The following is a 21,786-nucleotide window of genomic DNA, read 5'->3' on the forward strand; positions in this document are numbered from 1 at the left end:
TCTACCCTTGCCATCTACCCAACCTACAGCAAGATTTTCTCATCACCCTGCTCAGAACCTAATACTCTTCACCAGGCTGCTCTCACTGTCTCTCCACACGGTCATCCCCCTTACCCCATTGCCATGGTCCTCTCCTCCCCAATTCCCCTTCAAGACTCCCACATCCTGGAATTCCACTTATCATGCTCAGCCCCTTTGAATAACTTTTGAATTATACAGGATGACAGGTAGGAAAGCAGAGATTGTCACAGGGCCAACTTCTCCATCAGGCATAGTAGACATAGTACCCAGGGTCCATGATAACTTTAGGGGCCCACAACAATGTTGTAATTTTAATTTCTTCTTCCTTTTTAAAGATTTTATTTATTTATTTGAGAGGGGGCAGATTGAGAGAGAGAGCACAAGTGGGAGGAGAGACAGAAGGAGAGGGAGAAGCAGATTCCCTGCTGAGCGGGGAGCCCAATGTGGGGCTTGATCCTGGGACCCAGAGGTCATGACCTGAGCTGAAGGCAGACGCTTAACTTACTGAGCCACCCAGGTGCCCCATTAATTAAATTTGGAAGAAATAATGAACATAATAATGAACCCAGTTTGAATTATATTTATCTTTATATCAATGCAAAATAAAATGTTAAATTTTTTCAAAGGTATGGAAGAGGATTTATTTAGCTTTGTGAGACTTTACGTTCACAATAGTACATACCCTTGGCATTGTAAGACGCTATTACAGTTTCATAAATTGCTCTAATAAGGTAAATATTTGGGTTGATTTTATGAGGCTTTTGAACATTAAGTTTGAGAAAGTTAGTGGTATCAAAATTTGCACACATGATGACAAATCAAAACAGTAAATGAAATCAAAGAATAACACTTAACACCCCTAATAACATAGTAAGTTGCAATTTCTAGTCAAACATCTATCTATTCCTGGGTTATATTAATTTCAATCTCTTATTTTCCATTTTATACTCTGGGGTTTTCTTCTGAATATAGGTTATAAATAATCTTTTGTGTTAATTCCCACTTTTAATACCAAAAAGTCACCTGTTTTACCTCGATTATACTTTTATCATTTAGCATAGGATATGCTTTTTAAACTAGTTTTGCTCTCATAACTTTGTGAATGAAACGATGTTAAGAAAGTTAAGAACGAATAATGGAGTCATTCTTTCACCGATTCTCATCCAGTTTCAGGAAAACCACTTCCCAAAAGCAGCAGTTGTGTCTAATAAATTTTACCATGTCTAAACAGAAACTGAAAGAAAAGTGAAATTATGGGAAACCTATTACTAGATATGGTGTGCTTTTATAGCTCAACACTGGTAATACTTGATAATCAAGAGTAATGTATACTTTAATAAGTGTATACCAAGTAGATAGGCTTGTGGATAATATATATATTAGGAGATACAAGTGTCCATCTAAATTTTCTATATTTCATTTTTTAACAGAATATTTATTCATGTTGTTTAATGTATAATGTCTCATGTGCCATTTTGGAAAACATTTATTTTAAAGACTATTTTTTTTGTCTGATGACAAACAGCAGCCACAGTGTCAGTAATAATTCTGGACCTCCACGTTGGATAAATTCAATTTTTTCTTGAGACACAAGTTCCCTTCTGTTTTTCTGTCCTGAGGTGCTGTTCTTATTATTTCTGCAGTGTCTGGCAGCCCCTGATGCATCAGCCAATCTGGTGATTTACTCCAATCAGAATGCTGTGAAATTGAAGAAGAGTGAGGTGGTAGTCCCATTGATCTCAGAACTTCTGATACATTGGGTTTAGGATTGTCTCTTATGTCAGAGAACCTTTTATTTGTTTATTTTTTAAGTTTATTGAATGATAGACTACAAAGCTCTCAAGGAAGGATGGGATCTGAGAGGGCTGCCCATCAGGGAAACTTATTAATGGAGTATGTGACTTGACTACCTGAATGACCCTTCTGACAGATGCCATCTCACAGCCCATCATGACCCAAATTAATTTTTGTGGAGGAGGGGAAGTATCAAGGCCCCATAGAAAGCTGCAATGAAGCCTTGCTTCTTGGTTAGTTTTGTAGGTCCATTTCCTTGTAGGGTTTCTGGAACATAGTATATGCTTGATAAATGTGAAATAAATGAATGCATAAGTGGCCAAGCATTGGGGCTTATATTTCTTGTTTTTCCCATGGCAGACAAGAATAGAGTAGAAGAAAAATCATATTTTTTGATGGCCTGCTTACCAGGATGGTGTTTGTTTTCCTCCAGTAGTTCAAAGCTATATATTTATCCGTTAATTCAAATATTTACTGATTACCTATAATCCACGTGGCTCTGCTCCTTCTGTGCATCAATATGGGATTGCAGAATATCTACTTTAGTCTTAGGAGAATAGAGTGTATCTATAAGAACAAAGTCCTGAACTAACCAGCCGGTGTGGGAACATAACTGACTGTACCTCCCTGGGAGAGCACTCTCATTCATGGGGCTTGCAGGTCTGGAATGTGCTGAGGTCATTCTCCAGGTTGAGCAATACACGTCCTCACTCCATGCAGCCTTTTCTGTACCGCTGACATGAGACAACTTCATCTTTTCTCAGTATGAGTCACTGTCAAAAAATATACACATTGTCATAACTGGCTTAATTCCTAGTTCTGTCAGTTGCTTTTTAAGCAATAATTAAATCAAATCTAAGGCTCATGTTGAAAGCTTGGTTTTATTGATGTCATACCATGTGAGATGGATGAGCTATTTGGGGCCAGAATTGTTTACCATCTACCATTTTTCTTATTCCAATTGAACTAACTCAAATGAGTCATAATTCAGAAAGTGGCTAAAGTTAAATTTTCCTCTATGCTATGTAAAGCACTTGACAAACACAATAATAACATAAACATGATTATATAAGGAATGTTCAATGTACTTAAAATAACACTTTCAAGTACACTCAAGTATTTTGGCATAAAATCTTCTATTCAAACCTTTACTATGTTCTAGATCACAGCCAGCTACTCCCTGTTTTTTATGGCCTGTAAAGTAAGAATTTTTAAAAAAACATTTTAAGTGGTTGAAAAAAATAGAAAGAAGAATATTCTATGATATGTGAAGATTATATTAAATTTGAGTTTCAACAGCTGTAAGTGAAGTTTTATGCAACTCAGCTACACTCATGTACTTGTGTATTATCTGTGCCTGCTTTTGAATAATGAAGGGCAGAGTTCAGTTGTGACAGAGATTGTATGGCTCCCAAAGCCAGAAATATTTGCCATCTTGCCATCTGAAACTGTACAGAAAAGTTTGCCGTCATGAATGTGAGGTCCTTGAGACGCATCATGAACAAAACAGAGATCCCTGTGTTGGAGGAGGTCATCAAGAGGGCATAACTGCCCGCTGACCTTAGTCCTTCCCTGTCCCATGTACTTTTCTGAGGACCATTATCATGACTGGAGCTGTTTCAAGGACACAACCTTAAAAAAGTAATGTGTTAAAAAAAAAAAAAGTAATGTGTTGTTTTAAAAAAGAAAGTCATGTGTTGTTGAGACCATTTGGACTGTATATGTGACTCAGTCCTGTTAAGGGCCCTATATAAACTTTTAAGATTCTGGCAGATGGGTATGAAGATCTATCTACTCATCATGTTGTCACCCAAGACCAGTCTGTATGTAAGCTCTCATGCTTGTTAAACCTGCCACCTACCAGTCTTGAGTGGCCTCTTTCTTTGTTCTGCTTGCCCTCCTTGCATGGGGGCCAGGTTTGATTCTTACCCAGAGAATTCTCTGGGTTGCAAACCAACACCTTGCCCTCAGAAAACTTATGTTTAACAAAGGGGAAGACAGTAAACCTAAGTACATTGTATTTAATATATTAGAAGGTGATCAAATGTTATGGGAAAAAAAGTAGAGTAGGGTAAAGGGAATGGAGATTTTTGGAGGGGAGGAGGATGTTACAATCCCAAAGGGAGGGTATCCGTGCGTGGCTCAGCGGTTAAGCGCCTGCCTTCCGCCCAGGGCGCGATCCTGGAGTCCCGGGATCGAGTCCCATGTCGGGTTCCCTGCATGGAGCCTACTTTTCCTTCTGCCTGTGTCTCTGCCTCTCTCTCTCTCTCTCTCTCTCTCTCTGTGTGTGTGTCTCATAAATAAATAAATAAATAAATAAATAAATAAATAAATAAATAAATAAAATCTTAAAAAAAGAAACTATTTCAAAGAGAGCAATCAGGGTAGAACCTCATTAAAAAGGTGGTACTTGCAACGGGTGAGGAAGTGAGCCGTGTGGGTGTCTGAGGAAAAGCGTTCAAGGCAGATTTTGGCAACTCCTCACAGGGTTGTTGTGTAGATTAAGTGAGTAATGTATTTAGCTAAAAATAGTGCCTGGTAAGTGGTAAATTCTCAAAAAATAGTTCTTTTTTAGTACCAGCTGGCTGTAGATGCAACTTTCCTCTTTGCAGTGGGCTGCTGCGCTGACTTTTGGTAGGCGATCACTATAGCAGAGTAAAGCTCTCCTGAATATAGGGGATCTCGATATCCGAGCTTTATCTGACCCAGGATTAGCTGTCATCCTTGCAGCTTAGCTTTCAGGGACAGAGCTGTCTTGGAGAATTATGGGCTCAGAGGTATCATATTTATGGTCTGCATAGTTATAAAATATGGATTCTAGTTTGTCGTGACACACAGGCTAAGGGACTTGCCCCACCATCACACAATTAGTCAGCAGCAAAGCTTCGATAGACATGGGGTCTTTTGCTTCCAAGTCTAGTGCTGCACTCTGTCCTGCACCAAACCTATTTTTATGCAGCTTATTTCTTCCAGTAAATTCTCAGGTGTCCTTTGTACAGGGACCATGTCTTACTCATTTTGTTTTCCCCTTCAGAATCAGGCACCAAACAAACAAAACCCAAAACCGTTGAAAGAATACTCAGTACTTGAACTTGTTTGGTACCATTTTAAATCTTAACCACTATATGTGTCAGTCTGCCAGAAAATGTCAATGTGGAACTGATTGGGCTTTGTTCCTTGTGTTCGTATAAAGCATGGGGAGGTGAATTGTCCTACAAGTCAGGGAATTCTGGGAAAGATCTCAGACATTCACATTTTCAAACTTTTTTTATGTTGCTAAATATTATATGAAGATCCTGGAGCATAAAAATTCATTCATGAGCTTTGATGAGTTCTAAAGGCTAGCAGTAGTGTTTGGCTGCCAGATAAGAGATGGCATTTCCAGGGCAAAAAGTTGGGCAGATTATGCAGAGCAATACTTTATCCTTTGTCTTAGTCCAGGGCAGTTCTCAAAGTGTGGTTTATGAACCAGCAGCATCAGCATCACCCAATGCTTGTTAGAATGCAAACTCTTGGGCCTCACCTCAAACTTATTGAATTTGGAATTCTGGGTGTGGAGTCTGAAAATCTATGTTGGAATGACACTCCATGTGATTTTGAGGCATGCTAAAGTTTGAGAGTCCCTGGCCACTTTTTTATCTGTATGGATCTCCGGCCAGGACTCACCCTGCCAAGTGCCTAAGCTACGTATTGGGTGAGCAAAGAGCTTCTTTTATAAAACTTTATGATAACTTTGTGGCAGGAAAATCTCTCTAGGGAAAATTGAGATTATATCACATTTCCAGTTGGTTTAACATATTCCCTCTGACTGATGAAAGTGAGAAACACTTTGTCATGAAGAATAAGCCAGAGCATTGCATAATTAGGTCAGGTGTTGGAATAAAGGAAGCTTTTAAATCTTAAAATTTTAACTCTGACTGGGCTTTGTTTGGATATGCACACCAGCTGGCCCATGACAGGAACAATATGGAATATGGAAGTTCTGCTCTGATTTGGGCAGGTCATTTGAAAAATTCTCTTGCAAAAAAGCAGAAGGCCAATTAATAGTAAGTGGCTTTTCCAGAGTCCTGCAGCAGATCAGCCTGTAGGAAGCACACATATTAATCATTCCAACCTTGCAGGTTTGTAGATGTCGTGTACCTTCGGTAGATGTATGGGAAGAATAACCTAGGAATGCATCTTTGATCTAGGATAAAAGACACTGACAAATCCTCCCCACTCCCACCCCCATATAAAATATCTGAGCACAGGAAATTAAGCTTAGAATTTGAGACAAATAGTTAAAAATATCCTTCTAAAGAAGTCATGGATTATCAAGACAACATTAACAAGGCAAGTGCAAAGGAATAGTCAGAAGATGACAGAGAGCTCTACCTAGCGCAAGCTTTTTATCAGCGACATTATAAGACAAAAATAAGTATGATCTAATCAGGTCTGACAAACAGTTGACCATAAAATATGACATTACCAACATTTTTTGAAAAATGGATTTATTTTTAATAAATCTCTCCTGCCACATTAGGAGGACTTGCCTACACATATAGTATACCTTCAGTGATAAACTAATACTAGCATGAGGCCAGCTTGATTAGCAAGAGCTTTGAAAACAGAAACATAAAACAACCATTTCAGTGATGTCTGCCTCAGGTCAGTATTTTACAACATTTCACCAATCTCACTCATATGTTTTTAGAAGTCATTTTGAAGTTTCTTGCCTGTAATGTCAAAAGATATTACATACCATGGGGGAAAAGCATATGCTTCCTGCTAAAGTAGAAATGTCAAAGGAAAAATGGCATAAAATTAAATTTCATTCTTTCTCAGGAAATACTCCTGGAAAATATGCAAAAATATCATATGAAGAAAGAATTACGTTGACAAATTGTTCCCTTTGGGATGCTTGTGACACAAAAGGATGAAAATGCAGATGTTTTTCACATGTCTCAGCTAATGGTAAGTGCTAGATTTTGTTTCAGTGGTGGAATTAGGGAGGAACCACACTTCTGAATGGATTACTAAGGTAAATAATATACAGATATTCTCAATTGTATATGAGTTATGGAAAACATCGTTCTGTGGGAAAATGCTGTGGTATATAGCTTTTCTGTACATTTAAACTGTCTTCTTTGGGTGGGTTCTCAAGAAATGTTATCCTCAATCCTTTTCTTCTGTCACACTGTCAACCACAGTGCAGAAGAATCTTGGAGCCAAGAAATCAGCATGTGTGCTCTGCTGGAGATTTGGACTCTATCCTGGGAGAGAATGGATCAGATTTGTAATTTTAGACAGTGAGAGGCTGGAGGTGACAAAGGGCCCAGTAGCAGCAAAGTCAGAGGTAGGGGCAGTTGGAAAGCAGGCAAGATGAGTCAGAAGGACAGATGACATCCTGAATTCGGGAGATGATGTACAATGTTGTGTGGTGGTGACAGAGCAGTAATGACTTCCAGGTTTCTGGCAGTGAGTTAGGGAATGGGAATTTGGAATTTGGAATAAATTTTTCGGGAACAGACACAGGAGGCAGGCTGAGCCTTTCTGTGGATGTTAGCTGCTGGACCCCCTTCTTACATTTAGCTCTCACAAGGGGTTCATTATCCAGGTATCCTCCCACATCCAGGTATCCTCCCATATCCGGGTAACCTCCCACATCCAGTTATCCTCCTCCTTCCGTGCTCTGGGCCAGAGAAGTAAGATGGCCTGACTGCTGGAGAGAAACACCAACATTTATGGGCTTATGCTTGCTTTCAATGGTTATAATTTGAGTGAAATTTCTTTAAGCAGATTTAGTGGATTTCATAAATTTTTAAGTGACGTGTGTTTATAGTTAAAAGTTATACAAGGTATAGTTATTAAATATTATATTAAATATAAGAGTTTTCCTCTGAATTTTGCCCAAATTCGTTTCCATCCAAACTGTCTGATTTAGCAATTATAGATGGGCTTTTATTAGATTGCTTGTCTGATCTGAGGAAAGTCTGATTTCTTTGCTTCTTAAAAAAGCTGTAAAAAAAAAAAAAGCTGTAGAATAAGTTTCTTATGAAAGATATTTTTTCTTCCTACTCCAAGAACTTATCTAAATATTTTAGCATATCTCTCAATCAATGTGTATTCAGTGAGAAACAATAAATGAAGAATAGGCTCTTGGGACTTAATAATGAGGCAAATAGAGGCACTTGGGTGGCTCAGTGGTTGAGCATCTGCCTTTGCCTCATGTCGTGATCCTGGGGTCCTGGGATTGAGCCCGCATCAGGCTCCCTACAGGAAGCCTGCTTCTCCCCCTGCCTGTGCCTCTGCCTCTCTCTGTGTCTCTCATGAATAAATAAAATACTAAAAATAATGATAGATATTAATTACTCATTGATGAATGCCAGGCAGCATAATATAATTTATACCTATTATTTCTAATTGTAAAAATAATACTGTAATGCAGACAGTTGCTTCGGAGAGTAGTAATGACGTCTACAAGTTGTTTCCTTTCCCTTTCTGAGTTTCTTTCTAGAAAATGACATAGTGAAACTTGATTGGTTATGCAAGAACAATACTGTGTTTATTAATTTGTTCAAGTTTGGAAATGCCTTAATGTAAAATATTTAATACTTAATCTTATGAGATAAATATTATCTTTATTTGAAAGATGAGAAAATTGAGACCCACAGGGTAAACAAGTTAGCCATGGAGTTGATAATAGAGCCCAGGCCTTCTGACTCCAAAACTGGCTCTTTTTCCACTGTCTTGTGTTTTATGTGCACTAGATTAATAATTTCTTCAGTAATCAGTGCATGGGCATCCTGGTTGCTCAGGATTTCTTACTTAAGTTTCCTATGATGACATTTTAGAGGAACATTTAAGGTGTTTGCTACATCCTGTAACCTGTTCTCTAGGATCTGTCAGCATAGGCAAGGACAAAGGAAAAAAAAACCCAAATGAACAGGGGTATAGGTAGAACTCCAGGGGCTTTATGAATCTATCCCATTAGGAAAGTCATGGCTATAATGTCAGCTGTAATGGGTTACAAATATGGAAACCTGTTCTTATTCCCTGGATTGCATGAATCTTTAGTATTGGCTAACATAGGGGATGAAGTGGGAAGAAGAATAGGCATTATATCCTGTGCAACTTGATGCTAGAGTTGCCACCCTTGTTCTGTTTGGCTTAGGAGGAAGAGCTGTCTCAAGATCTCAGGATTTTTTCTACAATGATAGTTCTTATTCTGCAGGGCAGGGCCAGTGAGGGTATATGCCATGATAACATTTACATTTTATTCTTTTAAATTAGAGAAATAATTAAGGATATGTGAACTTCCTGGGGATTGCTGTGAGGTGACGTTGGATTGCATTTATCACCTGATTCCCATACACCCTTGCTCAGATTGGCCTATCTTAAAGTGGTAGTATAGGCCCCAGAAATTAGTGTTAACTCAGGGTTTGTAGCCAACATTTCCCAAAGATTTGGGGAGTACTTTTAGACAAATGGCTATAGGCCCATTTGGGTAAAGTTATGAAATTTCAAGGTCCTGGTGTTAGAACACTTTGGCTTATGTAAAATATTTGTAAAGTCCTGCTTTTATTGTATTTTTGTAATAAAAGTCACTCAAAACCTCTCAATTTTTGTTCTTGGAGGCACCAGGCCCTGCAAATTAGACTTAGACATCTCTGAGTGTTAGGCCATTGATTACTACAAATATTTCATAGTAATTGCTAATCATCCTCATCCTTTTTAGGTTTATTTAAACTGTCTGGCTGAGTCACAGTGTGGTATTGGTTAGAGTGACATAGTCTGAGGAGAAGGAATTATCAGAAATGTGGGGGAGAGGGAGATAAAACTGTGGATTTCTGTAGTGGTGGGAAGGGAAGGTGATGAATCCAAGTAGGAACAGGGTCATCTGAGAAGTTCAATCTTGGTCTAAGACCCCCCCCCCCCAAAGAGATTTAAGTAGGTAGGAAGCAGTTATGGGTATATAAGGCTGAGATGATATGGGACACATTGTTTTCTTTTTTTTTTCTTTCTAAGGAAGATGGGATATGCTAGTGGAAAAGCCTTAGATGTGTCAAACATTTTGACAAGTTGGTATATCTTCATTTAGGAAAGGAACCAGAGAGAGAGCCAATCTGGTGTGTGCTATGGAGAGAGGGAGAGAGAAATTTGAAGCTGAAGCTGGAGATGCGTCAACAGAGAGAGGAAAAGGAGCCCATGAGACCAGGTGCTGCATAGAAGGGCTAGAGCAAGAATCCTCTTATGGCTAAACTACCTGGAAGGCTGATAAAATAAATATTAAATATATTTTTAAAACTATTTATTTATTTATTTATTTATTTATTTATTTACTTACTTACTTATGAGAGAGAGAGAGAGAACATGAGCAGGGTGAGTGGCAGAGGGAGAAGCAGACTCCTTGCTGAGGGAGAGCCTGATGTAGGGCCTGACTCCCAGACTCTGGGATCATGACCCAAGCCAAAGGCAGATGCTCAACTGACTGAACCACCCAGACGCCCCTTAACTGTAGATTTTTAACATGTCTGCTGTTTGTGTACTCCTTAGTAAGCAAAGTATGGGGAAGACATGACCAGTTCTATAATTTATAGTTTCTTATAACAGAAGAATGTCTAAATTATGTTGGTAATAATAACATCAGCAAGGAATTCTGCTTTCCATTCTTTTATGAAGTTGAAGAAATGAAGTGAGTTAGGTTTGAGAAGAGAAGTAATTTGGAGGATAAATTTGGTTTTGTCTTTAGGTAACCTAAACTTGAACAATAAACAACAATGAGGACTTCTGTTTCTAACAATATGGCAGACTAGATAGTCTGTTACCTCTTCCAATGCAAAATACTGAAAAGTACTAGACAGATTACAATGGGGATCTTTTTCAGTGCATAGCTGAATTTGTAAGAAAGAAGGGAAAATTGCATGGCCAAAACTTGAGAATAAAGTGAAAAATTGGAAGGGTTCGTAGGTCTCAATACCAATATGTTTGGTTTTTAATGGCCTCACAAGGATGGGAGACAGGTTTTAAGGCCACTGGAAGTGAAATTGCTGTATGTGTGCATAAAGCAGAGACCTAAATTGGCAGCAACAATGGTGAACAAGGTGGACTAGAAGACTACTTTTGGCCAGTCACTGAAAAAAGTGTTTCCTGATGAATGGCAAATATAAGACTATTCTCACATGGTCTAGGGGTTCAAATTTGTATTGTCCACATGTTCTCATAAACATTCAAACCAACAATTTATCATGAAAGTGCATCCTTGGACACCTGGGAGAGGCAAGTGCAACATCTAGAAAAGCATACCCTCAGTCGAGGCCCTTATAAAACAAACTGCAGAATTAATCCTCAGGATCTTCAGATACTGTAGTTATTTAAGTCTTTAAATATGTTCGAGTGAATAAATAAATCAGTGAGGGAATAAAAATCATAATAAACAAAACCTTACAAATAGAAGATATTAGGTATTTGAAAAAAGATTTTTTTTTAATTTTTATTTATTTATGATAGTCACACAGAGAGAGAGAGAGAGGCAGAGACATAGGCAGAGGGAGAAGCAGGCTCCACGCACCTGGAGCCCGACGTGGGATTCGATCCAGGGTCTCCAGGATCGCACCCTGGGCCAAAGGCAGGCGCTAAACCGCTGCGCCACCCAGGGATCCCAGGTATTTGAAAAAAGAATCAGATAGAACTTCTAGAACAATTATAGTAATTGACATTTGAAATTCAGTGGAAGGATTTTAGTTGCAGATTAGAAGCAGTTCAAGTGAGAATCAGTAAGAAATGCAGAAAAAATGGTGAATGCATCAAAGGTAAAGAGGGATTCCTTCTTTGGCTAGATTCATAATCTCTTTGGGTTACATTATAATCATAGTTATGTCTGCTTAGGAGCTTTAATATGCTTGCAAAGAGAAGAAAATGAATTAGCACTCTAATATATTTAGAACTATCTTATTAGCTTAAAGACAAGGTGATGTCAAAAAAATTAACAATGGAAATTTTCTGGTAGTCATAAACATGATACAGATTTCTCTTAGCCTGTCATTGTTAAGTGATCCAAAGAAAAGTGGGTGTCCTTGAATGGGTCAGTAATATCTGGAAGAGAAAACACAACATGCTTCCAAGGGCACTCCTAGAAGGAAAGTTGGAAAGTGTGGTGAAATAATAACTTCACTTTTTCTTATTTCAGGATTCCCAATATGCATAGTATATTACCATTTGTAAAAATAAAAATAGTATGTAATACAAAAATATGCATGCAATATGGTACCAGGAAACTGGTAACAGAGGCTGCCTCTCATGAAGGGAACTGTGTGCTCAGAGGGATGGATGCATATGAGAGAGAGACTTATTTCTCACTGTATATCAGTAGTTCTCAAACTTTTTTAGACTTAGCACCCCTTTGGGTGTTAAAAATTAATGCTTAAGTTCCCAAAGAATTTTTGTTTATGTGAGTAATATGTCTATCAATATTTACCGTACTAGACATTAAAATGAATCTCAAAAATACTTATTTAATAATTCACTTAAAAATAACAAGGCGGGGTGGGGGGCGCCTGGGTGGCTCAGTCAGTCAAGCATCCAACACTTGATTTCGGCTCAGATCTTGATTTCAGAGTCATGAGAATGAGCTGGGCTCCATGCTCAGCTCAGTCTGCTTGAGATTCTCTCTCCCTCGCTCTCTGCCCCTCCCCCACTGCACACACACACTCTCTCTCAAATAAATAAATCTTGAAAAAAACCCCAATTGTGTTAACCTATTATGTGTTAACATAAACTATTGTTAAATGAAAATAACTGTATATTCTAAAACAAAATTTAGTGAGAAGAATAACATGATTTGCCTTTTATTTTTGCAAATCTTTTTTACCATCTGGCTTAAGAGACATCTGAATTCTTATATTTGCTGCTGTATTCAGTATTCATGACATGACACATCATAGAACATCTGGAGAACACCCCTGTATACTTGAGAGATAATCAGAGTGAGAAAGGCAAGCAACATATTAATATTATTATGAAAGTAGTTTTCATCTCACAGACCTATGAAAAGGATCTCAGGGACCCCGAGAGGTTCCCTGGACTATACTTTCAGAATTGCTTCTGTATAAACTATTTGAATTCTATACCATGCACATGAATCAGGAAGTCAAAATACATCCAAACTTACATCCATACAAACATGCATACATGCATATGCATATATAAATGTACACCTTTAAAGACTCTTTTCTGATCTTTCTGGAAGGTAAAAAGAAAGTAATTGAGGATTTCTGTGAAACAAGTGCATCAAAGTTTTGATATCAATGCTACTATCTCTACTTTAGAAAGGAAAAGTAATATATAGCTAATTATGTTTAGTTTTTTTAAAAAAGATTTTATTTATTTAGAGAGGGCACTTGCATGAACAGGGGGAGGGGCAAAGGGAGAGGATGAGAGAGAATCTTAAACAGACACAGGGCTGAGCATGGAGCCCTACTGGGGGGTCTATCCCATGACCCTAAGATCATGATCCGATTGGAAATCAAGAGTCTGATACTTAGCTAACTGAGCCTCCCAGGTGCCCTGATGTCTAGTATTTATTGGGAGCTTATTATGTACTGTGCAGTGTGCCAAGAATTTTATGTGCCTTACCTAATTTAATCTTTTCCTGAGTCACATGAAAAAGGTACTATTGTTTTCTTCACTTTACTGAGATGAAACTGAGACTCAGAGGAGTTCAGCCACGTATCCAAGATCATGCAGTCATTAGAATTTTGCTATGTCCAACTCCAAAGCATATCACTCTCAAAAACTGGAAGATAAATGGTTGTCTTTTCTCTCTATTCAATTTTTTAAATTGTGGTAAAATACACGTAAAATAAAATTTACCGCCTTAACCCTTTTTAAGTGTACCATTTAGTAGTATTAAAAACATTCATGTTGTTGTGCAGCTATCACCATTATCCATTTCCATAATTCTTTTCATCTTGTAAAACTGAAACTCTATGCCCATTAAAAAATAACTGTTCTTTCCATCCCTCCTTCAGTCCCTGGTAACCACCCTTCTACTTTGTCTATTATTTTGACTACTCTAAGTATCTCATATAAGTGGAATTATGTAGTACTAGGTTTTTCCACATAATAAAATGTCTTCAAGATTCATCCATGTTGTAGACTATATCAGAATTTCTTCCTTTTAAAAGCTGAATAATAATATGTTATAAGTATATACTACATTTTATCACTTCATACACGGATAGGCACTTTGGTTGCTCTCACAACTTAGGTATGGTCAATAATGCTGCTGTGAACATACGTGTACAAATATCTCTTTGAGAACCTGCCTTCAAAATTTTTGAGTGAAACCTGAATAAAGCCTTTAGTTAATATTATTGTACTCATGTTCTTAATTTTAACAAATGGACCATAGATATATTAATAGTGGGGCAAGAAATTTCCCTGGGTGAAGAGAACTCTGTTTACTCTTGCAACTTTTCTGTAAATTACGAATTACTATAAAATAAAGATTTCTTTAAATAGTGAATTACAAGCTTTTAATACTTGGTCAGTGATAAATATACCTTTAGGAAGATTCTTCTCATATGTAATCTTTTTCTATTTCAGTATGAGTACATATAGCTAATTTTGTCTATTTCCTCTTAGTCATTAGGAACGTCTGCTCTTTAATTACCAAAAAATGTTCTTTCATGACTTAAATTTTGAGAATTACAAAAGCTTTTCACAAATATTTGCATTTTAAGCAATTCATATTATTTAAACAACCCAAAATTATGGTTCAATTTTAATCTCTGTATAAGCTATTTGGTCATATTCTCTGCCAGTATTGTCTCAAAGTCACATAGGCAAAGCAACCTGACAATCATTATGATTGGCTTTATTTTTTAACTTTATTGAGATATAATTGACATAGAGCATTATGTTGATTTGATACACTTATGTTTTGCAAAATGATTACCACCCTTGTGTTAGCTAATACTTCCATCACATCATCTAATGACCATTCTTTTTGTAATGAGAACATTTAAGATTTACTCTCCTAATGACTTTCAAGTGTATAAGACAGTATAATTAGCTATAATCCCCATGCTATATGTTAGATCCTCAGAACTTATCATCTTATAACTGAAAGTTGTTCCCTTTGACCACATCTCCCTGTTTTCCCCACCCGTACCGCCTAGTAATCACCATCCTATTCTGTTTCTAAGTTCAATGTTTTTATATTTATTTATTTTATTTTTTAATTTTTTAAATGATTTTATTTATTTGAGAGAGTGAGCAAGAGAGAAAGAGCACAAGCAGGGGTGGGGGAGGGGCAGAGGGAAAGCAAGCAGCAGACTCTCCTGCTGAGCAGGGAGCCCCCCACTCCAGGCTCAATCCCCAAACCCTGAGATCATGACCTGGGCAGAAGGCAGATGCTTAACTGACTGAGCCACCCAGGGACCCTGAGTTTGATGTTTTTAGATTCCACATATAAATGAGATCCTACAGTATTTATCTTTCTTTAAATTATTTCACATAGCATGACACCCTGAAATTCTATACATGTTGTTACAAATGGCAGGATTTTCTTCTTCTTTTTTTTTTTTTAAGTGGCTGAATAGTATTCCATTGTATATATACCTCATTTTCTTCATCCATTCACCCACTGATGAACACTTAGGTTGTTTTCATGTCTTGGCTATTGTGAATATTGCAGCAAAGAACATGGGAGTGCAGATATTTTTTGAGTTAGTATTTTCATTTCTTTCACATAAATTCTCAGAAGTGGGATTTCTGGATCATATGGGAATTTTATTTTTAATTTTTTTGAGGAATCTCCATACTATTTTCCATAGTGGCTGCATTAATTCACATTTCCTCAAATAGTGCATAAATATTCCATGTTCTCATCAATACTTGTTATCTCTTGTCTTTTTAAATGATGGCCGTCTAAATGTGTATGGAGTCACAAGACTCCAATTAACCAAAGCAATTCTGAGAAAAAAAAAAACACACAAAGCTAAAGCTATTACACTTCCAGTTTCAAACTGTACTACGAAGTCATAGTAATCGAAACAGTATGGTATTGGCACAAAAGCAGGCATGTAGGTTCTATTCAGTGGAACAAAATGGAGAGCCCAGAAATAAACCCACACATATATGGTCAATTTACAACAAAGGAGCCAAGAATATGCAATGGAGAAAGAACAGTTTCTTTAATAAATGGTACCGGGAAACTCGATAACCATACACAGAAGAATGAAATCAGATTCTAATAACACCCACAAAAATTAACTCAAAATGGGCTAAAAGCTTAAGTATAACCTGAAATGATAAACTCTTAGAAGAAAATATAAAAATCTCTTTGACACTGACCTTGGCAACATTTTCTTTCTTTGACATCAAAAGCACAAACAAACACAAAGTAAATGAGTGGGACTACATCAAACTAAAAACCTTCTGCATAGCAAAAGAAACAATCAGCAAAATGAAAAGGCAACCTATAGAATAGTAGAAAATATTTGCATATCATGTATATGATAAGCAGTTACTATTCAAAAACTATGAAGAACTCTACAACTCAAAAGAAAAAAAGAACAATTTAAAAATGGGCAGAATAACTTACTAGATATTTCTTCAAAGAAGACCTACAAATTGCCAACAGATATATGACAAAATGCTCAACATCACTAACCACCAGGAAAATGCAAATCAAAATCACAAGGAGAAACAATTAATTGTTGGTGTTAACAAAATGGATTCCAATAAACCATGCTAGAGCCAGAAGAGAAATAAGGAACTCGTTAAGGAAGTCAGCACCTACATTAAGAAAATTGGCTACAACTCTGACACAGTAGCATTTGTGCCAATTTTTGATTGGAATGGTTACAACATGCTGGAGCCAAGTGCTAACACGCTTTGGTTCAAGGGATGGAAAGTCACCTGTAAAGATGGTAATGCCAATGGAACCATGTCCTGGAAGTTCTGGATTGCATTCTGCTAACAACTTGTCCAGTTGACAAGCCCTTGCATTTGCCCCTCCAAGATGTCTACAAAAGTGGTGGTGTTGGTACTGTCCTTATGGGCTGAGCACAGACTGGTGTTCTTAAATCTGGCATGGTGGTCACCTTTGCTCCAGTTAATGTTGCATCTGAAATAAAGTTTGTTGAAATGCATCATGAAACTTTGAATGAGGTTTCCTGGGAACAATGCAGACTTCAATGTCAAGTATGTATATGTCAAAGATGTTTGTTATGCAATGTGGCTGGTGACAGCAAAAATGACCTACCAATACAAGTGGCTGGCTTCATGGCTCAAGTGATTATCTTGATTGTCCTGAACCATCCAGGCCAAATCAGTGCTGGACATGCAGCTGTGCCAGATTGTCACACATCTCACATTGCTTGCAAGTTTGATGAGCTGATGAAGAAGATTGATCCTGGTTCTGGAAAAAAGTTGGAAGATGTCTCCAAGTTCTTGAAATCTGGTGATGCTGCCATCATTGACATAGCTCCTGGCAAACCTATCTGTATTGAGAGCTATTTTGCTGTTTGTGATATGAGACAGTTGCTATGGGTGTCATCAATGCAGTGGACAAGAAGGCAGGGGGAGCTGGCATGGTCACCAGGTCTGAAAGTTTAGAAGGCTAAATAAATATTATCCCCAATACCTGCCACCCCAGTCTTAATCAGTCTTAATCAGTGGTGGAAGAATAGTCTCAGAACTCTTTGTGTCAACTGGCCATTTAAGTTTAATAGTAAAATTATGGTTAATGATAATAATGCATCATGAAACCTTCAGAAGGAAAAGAGAATGTTTTGTGGACCTCTGTGTGTGTGTGTGTGTGTGTGTGTGTGTGTGTGTGTGAGTTTTAAGTTATTAGTTTTTAAAATCAGTACTTTATAATAGAAACAACTTGACCAAAAATCTGTCACAGAATTTGAGACTCATTAAAACAGAAGCTTAAGGGGAAAAAAAAATCACAGTGAGGTATCCTTTCATACCTATTATAGTGGCATGACAAAAGATAACAAGTGTTGGTCTTGGTGCTTGACTTTTTTTTTCAATTTGACACCAAAAGCAAAAGCAACAGAACCAAAAACAAACAAGTGGGACTATATCAAATTAAAAGGCAACCATTAACAAATTAAAGGTAACCATTAACAAAATGAAAAGGCAATCTACCTAATGGGAGAAAATATTTGCAAATCATATATCTAATAAGGAATTAATATCCAAAATATATAAAGAAATAATACAACTCAGTAGAGTTGTTGGGTAGATGATCTGAATAGACATTTTTCTAAGGAAGACATATAGGTGGCCGAGAGGTACATGAGCAGGTGCTCAACATCATGAATAATTAGGAAAATGCAAGTCAAAATCACAATGAGATATCACCTCACATCTGTTAAAATTGCCATTACCAAAAAAGATAGGAAATGACAAGTGTTGGTGAGGTTGTGGAGAAAAAGGAACCCTTTGCACTGTTGGTGGAAATGTAAATTGGTTCAGCTGCTGTAGAAAAAAGTATGGAAGCTCCTCAAAAAATTGAAAATAGAATTACCATATAATCCAGTTATTCCACTTTAGGGTATTTTTTCAAAGGAAACAAAACCAGTTATTCGAAAATATCTGAACCTCCACGTTCATTGCGGCATTATGTACAATAGCTAAGACATGGAAGTACCCTAAGTGTCTATTGATGGATGAATAAAGAAAATGTAATATATATAATATAATATTATATACATACACACACAATGGAATAGTAAAGCCATATTCCATAAAAAACGATAAAAAAGAATGAAATCCTGCCACTTACAATAACATAAATGGACCTTGACAGTGTTATGCCAGGTAAAATAAGTCAGACAAAGACAAATACCATATAATCTTACTTATATATAGAATAAGAAACCTCTCTGAGCTCATAAATACAGAGAACAGATTGATGGTTGCCAGAGATAACAATTGCAGTTTGGGTGAAATGAGTGAAGGTGGTCAAAAGGTACAAACTTCCAGTTATAAAATGAATAAGTCCTGGGACATAATGTATGGCATGGTGACTATAGTTAATAATTCTGTATTGTATGGAAGTTGCTGAAGGAATAGATCTTAAAAATTCTTATGAAAAGAAAGTCAATCAGAGAAAGACAAATATTATATGATTTTACTCATATGTGGAATTTAAGAAAAACAAAGAGCAAAGGGAAAGGGAAGGCAACCAAGAAACAGACTCTTAACTACAGAGAACAAACTGATGATACCAGAGGGGAGGCGGGTGGGGGGATGAGTGAAATTGATGGGAGGAATTGAAGGAGTGCACTTTTTGTGATGAGCACGGGGTGTTATATGGAAGTGTTGATTTACCATATTGTACACCTGTAACCAATATTACAATTATGTTAACTAAATGGAATTTAAATAAAAACTTTAAAAAAGTTCTCATCACACAAAAAAAATTAACTACACGTGGTAATAGTTATTGACTACAGTTATTGTGATCATTTGGCAATGTACATCAAATTATTATGTTGTACACCTGAAACAAACATAATGTTGTATGTCAATTTTATCTCAATTAAAAAATAAAACAAAGAAAATCCTAAATAAAAAGAGTAACCAATTAGGCAATGTGGGAGAATACATTAAGAAGGTGTAGGAAAAAAGTATTATAGCCATGTCCTAAGAAATGAAAAGTTTATTTCTGGATTATGTGATTGAATCTGTCAGCATTTTTTTTTTTGTCAGCATTTTTAAACTTATTTTTTCTGTGCTTTTCTTTTCCAAAATAAATATTCACTCTTTATCTGATTTTATATTCATATTTTTGTATTCTTTTTTTTTTTTTTCCTTAAAAGAGGCCTCCCTTATGTAAGTTTTGGGGTCTGCATAACCTGGCACTAGCCCTGCTTATCTGATGTGATAAAAAGTTCCCTTTGAAAAGTAAAGTGTGAGTAGTGACCAATGCTTCCATTTCCCTATAATTGTAGGAGAACAAAGAACACTTTATGCCCTTTCATTGTACTTTAAAGTGATATAATTAGTTTGATTATAATGCAGTCCTGATTGATACCAACATAAAAGTAACATGGTGTTTAACTTCTCTAAAATATCTTTATTGATTTCTAAAATTAGAAAAAAGTAACTCAAACTATTTAAAAGATTCAGATAATATAGTGGTAATATGCAAAAATAAACAAATAAAAGCTCCTCTTCCCCCCGTCCCGGTCCCCTAGAGTTAACTGCTGTTTATTGTTTGGTGAGAGTTTCTTTTCACAGTTTTTCCATGTATGTATATATAAATAATATGTATACATGTTTGAATGTAAAAATACGTGGGTGGGTATATGTGTGTATATCTACCTACATCTCTCTCTCTCTCTCTCTCTCTCTATATATATATATATATATATATATCAGCAAATATGTGTATTTATAAATCTATTTAAAAATGGGAAAAAATTACAACAAAATGAGATGATAGAATTTGTTTTTTTCCTCTTCATTTCTCTGAGCAATGTGGTATGCACCTCTTTCCATTTCAGTAAGATATATATCTACCTTATTCTTCTTAGATGTAAAATATATATCTAGAATAATTTAATTCCCTATAGATGGATCTTTAGATTATTCTCATTTTTTCCTTGTTATAAACAATGCTGCACTAAAACTCATACAAACATCTTTGTGCATATTTGTGAGGGTTTCTGGGGTCCGATTCCTAGAAATCAAATTTCTGAATTGAAGGCTATGGACTTGAATATCTCTATGGTTTATTACCAAATCATTCCTTCAGAGTGGTTGGCTTCCACATTGTTACAAACTCTTGTTAGGAATAGGGCCAGACTGTGATATGTTGTTTTCTCCAACAGGCTAAGAACGTGGTGCCCAGCATTCTTTAAGCCTTTTGTTCTATTGACAAGGAGGAGGGGAGGTTTCAGCGATGTGGAGGGAAAGGACAGAGAGGCAGGGCCCCTCAGCAGAGCTCTGTATCTTTTCCATCATGGTCCTGAGCCATTCTGGCCTGGTGTAAACTGGCAGATCCACTTAATAGATCAAAAACCCTGCAGTTAAATGGACTTACCTATCTTAAAAGGCTGTTTCATACATATCTGGTGTTATACAAGCATGCTTTTGAGGGGATTTTACCTTCCATTTCCTCCTTTGTGAGAAATGATTAAATTATTCCTTTGTAACTACATTCAGTAAGCTCTCTGAGATGGGTTCTAATACACCTGATTTTCTGCAGTCCTGTATTTCCAGGGCTGCTGTCCCTAAGCAAGCTTGGCTAGCTCCCTCATTTTCTTTGCTCATCCGAGCAACCTGTGTGAAGAGCCCCTACTGCCCTTGCCATAATGTCAAGTGTTGCCTCACAGCTTTCCTTGCAGCCTCGTTTTTGCTCACAGGATGACTTTAATAATTTATGTGGTTTTTTACTTTCCCTCTGCCCTCTAATTTCTCACAGTTGGGTTCCTGGCCTGCCAGTGAGCCCTGCTCTGAACTTTCTTTTCCAAAAGGGACGCCTTGGTCTAGCACCTTGTTTAAATCCTTCCTTATTTCTTTGGATATCTTCCTGTTTCTGTCACTGGCAGTACCACAGCTAGATCTCCTATCCCCAGCTATCCATCTTTTGTAATCCAACAGTGAGAACCAAAGCAACAAGCTAATAGACATTCATTGCCAGGCTCAGCATTTCCAGCTTTCTTTGGTAAATATAGATCAAGCACGGTAAGTGGAATTAAACACATATCCTTTTTGAAGGCAATCTTTGATCTTCAAAATTACCATATTTATTTTATCGCCCTGCTTCGCTATTGCAGTGTAGTGGGAGGAAATGTTTAAGTACTTGAGAGGCTTTTCTGCCAGAGTCAGCAGTGACTTGTCAGGCAAACAACTTCTGAGGTGCAGCTTTGATCTCGATGGCCTTCATTTGATAAGACACAAGCTTTGAAATGGGAAATTGAGAAAGACTTTAGAAAAGGTGTTTATTTCATGGCTATATAT

At 37.0% G+C, this 21,786-nt stretch overlaps 2 pseudogenes; one reads left to right on the forward strand and one right to left on the reverse strand.

Annotated features, from left to right (window-relative positions):
• Positions 1–1,519: 1,519 nt before the first annotated feature.
• Positions 1,520–1,973, reverse strand: LOC112647922 (alpha-ketoglutarate dehydrogenase component 4-like; annotated as a pseudogene).
• Positions 1,974–16,510: 14,537 nt separating this feature from the next.
• Positions 16,511–17,426, forward strand: LOC112647924 (elongation factor 1-alpha 1-like; annotated as a pseudogene).
• Positions 17,427–21,786: the final 4,360 nt, after the last annotated feature.

The sequence above is a fragment of the Canis lupus genome, chromosome 7 (assembly GCF_003254725.2).
Source record: "Canis lupus dingo isolate Sandy chromosome 7, ASM325472v2, whole genome shotgun sequence".
Classification (NCBI taxonomy): Eukaryota; Metazoa; Chordata; class Mammalia; order Carnivora; family Canidae; genus Canis; species Canis lupus.